Here is a 5419-nt window from a genome sequence, read left to right as displayed (position 1 = left end):
TTGCCTGCTACTAAGCGGAGAAAGGGGGGCTTTACTCCCCCCACTCTGTCTTTTTTTTTTCCTGGAATATTGTCATCCATTCTTGTTGTGGCATTGTGTTGCTTCTTGGCTTTGAATCAGGGGTTGTTAGTGATGTTTCTTTTTGCTTCTATCTTGTTTCCTAGTTTTGGCACACCTGGGGAAAGAGCTCATAATTTTACCTCCTTGCTGAAGTCAGTCTTTTCACACTGGTCAGCTTTGGGGAGGTCAAAGTGCTCAGTGCTTCTCTGGGTCAGAGTGGTACTGATTTGGGTGTGGAGTGCAGCCAGATTGGTTTGATGTGGAGTTGGAACTGATTTGTTTTCACGCTAGGCTGGAGATCCTGCCATCTCAGATGGGGGCAAGAGGGAGGTTTTAATCCCCCCCTCAGCAATGTTACTGCTAGAGAACTGTAATACTGCATCAAGGAGTCTGAGGGTTGAAATTTAAAGGCATTGCCAGTGGGTCCATAGTTCTATTGAAGCTGGGAAATTAAACAAAAAGATTTTTTTTTTTTTTTAATAGACTAATTCTGTGGTAACTAGTTGTAAGAGACTTCTTAGTAAATTCACCGTGCTAGTTTTTGAGGTCATGGGAGAGAACGAAAGAAAGGCTGTTTTTTGAGACCAATAGAATGCCAAATTTGGAACAAAGTTTTAATACATGAATTCTTGTAGTTGCCAGAAAGTCCTATACCTCTCTTGGGTCAGGATTTGTTAAGTAAAATGTAAGCTCAAATAACGTTTTCTGAGAATTCTGTTTAGTTGCATGTCCTACAAGAAGCTGCTTGGATGGTGCAGATCTGCTTGCTGCAAGTGAGAAATCTCCAAGGAAATTTCAAATGCTGTATTTCCACTAGTATTAACAGCCAATGTTTTGATAAAGCAAATACTACACTGATAGATCTGAAACAGGACTTCAATCTGGTAAGGGAAAACAATATCCAATAAATATGACTGTGGAGAGTTTCTGGCTGTGTGCTGTGAACAAGCCAGAGCTTGATGTGGCTGTGGTGCATGGAAGGTTTTTCCTGAGACACCAAAGACAGAAGGGAAGTAAACAGAAGCTGATCTGCCCTCGACCCAGGCTGCAGGATGGGCCCTGTTGGTGGACAGTGCCCTGCAGCTAATCACCATAGTGGGGATGGAAGAGTGACTGCAAGTGTAACCAATCGCAGCCTGCGCTTGCCGCATGGCCTTTGGGTAAAGCGTATACAAGGCTTGGAAAAACGTGGTCTGACGGACATTGATATTCAATGTTGTTAAGAGTTCATTAAAGGGTACTGATGTTAAATTCATATTGAATTAGACTCATTACTCTCGCCCGGCCAGCGAGTCGCGTTCAAAGAGGTCCTGCCAGCAATTTTTTCATTCTCCACATCATACTTCATATGGTAGCGGATGGATGGTTCGCAAAGCAGATTCTCTGGAGCGCAATTTACTGTGGTAAGCACCATCCATAAAGATGGAGCCAAGCCGGGTTGTAGGGGAGTGTGCTTTGTCCAGTAACAAAAGACAAGCACCAGATGAGCTGGGCACTCGCCTCCTACTTTAAGACCACGCTGATAAGATAATGGATATTGAAACAGCCGCAGCACTGTTGACGACTATTCTCTCTAAGAGAGGTATTGAATTGTCACAGGAAAAGTTAATCACATTGATTTTTTTAGCCCAGAAGTGGGGACACTTTATAGAAATTCCACTTTTGTTTTCCCCAACGGAATGGAGATTAGCGGGGGACACCATGTGGGATAAGACTATCAGAGGGGAAGAAGAGAAAGAAATTAAAGCTTTGAGAGAATTGTGGAAAACCGTGTTAGAATCATCAGAAGTAATGAGGTCGGACCAAAGCGCTGCCCTGAGAGCCGCGAGGGCGCTTGTCCCAGAACAAACCTGGACTGATAAAACTTGTCGACCAAAAGAAAAGAGGGGCCTGTGGGCTACTCTGTGGGGTCTACCTCCCGTTCGGCGTGGTCACGGGGTCCCGGCTCAGCCAATACTTTTGCAATCCGATCTGCAGCGGGAGTTGGAAACTTTGCCGTCCTTAAACAAAGAACCGGAAGTTTCCCCCTCTGAGTCTCTGGGGCAATGTGAGAAGAAAGCGGAAGTGCAACTAGTCGACTGTCTGGATGTGGGAGGCCCTGAGTGCCGCCCTCCTCCTACAGCACTGCCTCTGCCCTACCTCGAGTTGGACAAGCCCCCCTCCGAGACTATTGGGTGAGGCCCGGTTGGGCCGCTGGGGCCGGGGCCGGGGTTACTCCACAACTTGCCTCCGCAAACACCTGCGAAAGTTACTTGTGAACCTCCTTCTACATCATTGGGCTCACCCCAAGCAGTAGAGCAGTTACTGCAAGTTATTACCAGCAGGCTTGAACAACTTGACTTGCGAGTGTCAGATGTAGAGAAAAATAAGAAACAAATTGAGTTTCAAAAACCAGCTTGCTTTCCACAAACAATGCAACCAAAGGTACCTATAGATTCCACTGACCAACCGCAGCCCCGACGTGGCAGATGGTCAGGGGTCATCAAAGATGCCATCCTAGAAGGTGATTGGTCTCCAGCAAAATTAGCCCTACCGGTAATTCAAAATATGAACACCCAGACAGCGGTATGGGAACCACATGAATGGAAAATTTTACAGCAAGCAAAACAAACAATCACCAACTATGGTATACGTTCAGAAGCGACCAGACAAATACTGCATTGAATTTTTACCGCTGACTTATTGTGTCCCATGGACTGCCAAAATTTAATGCGCCTATTACTAACTTCAGCACAATTCCTCCTGTGGGAATCAGCCTGGTATCAACAAGCGCAGCAAGAAACAGCAAAACACATCAGTCCAAATGACCCATTAGCCAATGTAGTACCTGATGCCTATACAGGTCATGGACAGTATGCTACTATAGAAGTTCAACTGCGATTTACTGCTGAAATTCACTGCAAAGCTGCACAACTTGCCCTAGATGCCTTCTTAAACTTACCAGGACCATTAGCTCCCTCATTCAGCGGAATACGCCAAGCCACTACAGAAAATTTCTCACATTTTATTGACCGGCTACATGAAGGAGTAATGCAAAACCCGGACTTATCAGAAGAAATGAAAAGTCAAATGTTTCAGTTGCTAGCTTTTGATAATGCAAATTCAAAGACTAAACAAGTATTAGCAACTCTGCCACCAGGATCTTCAGTAGACCAAATGCTGACGCGAGTAGCCAGATCAGAAGAACACCGAAATGCAGAGGTGATGGCTGCCGCTTTCGAAGGGGTCATGCAGAGATCTCTTCGACAAGTTAGCCAGCCAAGTCTCATCTACAATACAACCAGTTGTAGCAGCAGTTCAGCGATCTACAAATAAATTATATAAATCATCATACAATTCCTGTCGTCACTGTGGAAGTAAAGAACACGTCCAAACGAATTGTATTGCAGCAGTTTGGTGTGACAAATGCCAGTCTAACACTCATGGTACAAAAACTTGCCGGAGATCGGGAAACGGTCAAGTGAGTGCTAACGGAGTGCGCGCGAGGACACAAAGAACATCTCCGAACCTGTATTACAATCAGCAACCAACCGGGAACCAGGTTTCTTTCACCTCAACAAGCCAAGCACCGCAGGAAGCCTTGGAGTTGATGTGGAGACAGCAGCAGATATAACATTGATCAATACTGCAGTTCATAGAATACCAACAAATGCTAAAGGACCTTTATTTTGACAAGATAGTCTCATTGGAGACCTATTGATTGACAGTTCTTCTGCTAGTATCAAGGGTCTTATAGTAATACCAGGGATAATTGATGCAGACTTCACAGGAACTGTTCAAATCCTGGCCTACACCCTGCATCTGCCAATTTTTATTCCTTCTGGGAGTAAGATAGCTCAGGTAGTAGCATTGGAAAACTGACTACCAATGCTTCCAGGAGTTCCTCCAGCATCCTCAACAGAAAGGTATGATAAAGGATTTGGATCGACAGGTCCTGCAGTTTGCTTCACCTCATCAATGACTCAGCATCCCCTGTTATGTGTACAATTATTTTGATCTGATTCTACTGTTGTTGTAGATGTAAATGCAATGCTTGATACTGGAGCTGATGTCTCCATCATTAGTCAATTCAAATGGCCACGAAAATGGAAACTTCAAAAATCAATTTCTTCCACTGTAGCTGCAGTAAAGGGTCAAACTACTCCAAATATAAGTGTTGAGCCGATTTCCATCAGTTTCCCTGAAGGTCAATGTGTGACCCTTAGGGTGTATGTAATGGAATTGCCAAGCAGCCTTGAGGCGCTTATTGGATGTGACGTCTTGGGGCAACTTGGTGCTGTGTTAACTACTTCACCTTTTCCTTAGTGGTCACTGGAAAACAGTCGCCCAACCCTCCATAGACCTGGTTAACAGATAGCCCAGTTTGGGTTGACCAGTGGCCATTAACGGAAGAGCGACTGCAAAAGGCACATGAATTAATAGAAGAGCAATTAGTTGCAGGCCATATCAAGCCTTCTACTAGTCCATGGAATACCCCGATTTCTGTAATACCAAAAAAGAGTGGAAAGTGGCAATTATTACATGACTAGTGAAAGGTAAATGATCAAATACAAGCCATGGGTGCCTTACAACCTGGATTACCATCACCTGTAATGTTACCAGAAAACTGGCATATTCTAATTATAGATTTAAAGGATTGTTTCTTTACCATTCCTTTACATGAACAAGATACACAGCATTTTGCATTTACACTGCCTTCTGTAAACAAAGCAGAACGAGCTAAAAGGTATGAGTGGGTAGTGCTACCGCAAGGTATGAAAAATTCTCCTACACTGTGCCAAATGTATGTTGCATGGGCACTTCAACCTATTTGTGCATCATGGAAACAAACAATCATTTATCATTATATGGATGATATTCTGTTCTGTCAACAAGCTGAGTTCACAGAAAATTCCATAGTCCAAATTATGATCAAACTCAAAGAAAAGGGGTTGGTCATAGCTCCAGAGAAAGTTCAAAAGTTTGCACCTTGGAAACACCTTGGTTGGTCCATTTGTGATGCACAGATTCGTCCACAAAAATTGAATCACATACTGATTTACAGACATTAAATGATGTCCAAAAATTGTTAGGGGACATACAATGGATTAGAAATTGCGTAGGCATTACTAACAATGATATAGCACCTCTTACTTCACTTCTAAAAGGTGATCCAGCTAAGAAAATAAGCTTAGAGTCCGTGCATCTCAAATGTCTTTCTGATATTATACAAAAGGTACAGATAAATTGGTCTAGCTGAAGACTTTCTGATTGACCAGTTTCCCTTCTTATTAACAATCTAGAACATCCGTGTGCAATCATCTGCCAGTGGCAAAACAAGGACGGGGAATTCCCCATAGATCTTGCTACAGATTCTTCC

The sequence above is a fragment of the Patagioenas fasciata genome, chromosome 12, assembly GCF_037038585.1.
Source record: "Patagioenas fasciata isolate bPatFas1 chromosome 12, bPatFas1.hap1, whole genome shotgun sequence".
NCBI lineage: Eukaryota > Metazoa > Chordata > Aves > Columbiformes > Columbidae > Patagioenas > Patagioenas fasciata.
This window is presented reverse-complemented; position numbering follows the sequence as displayed.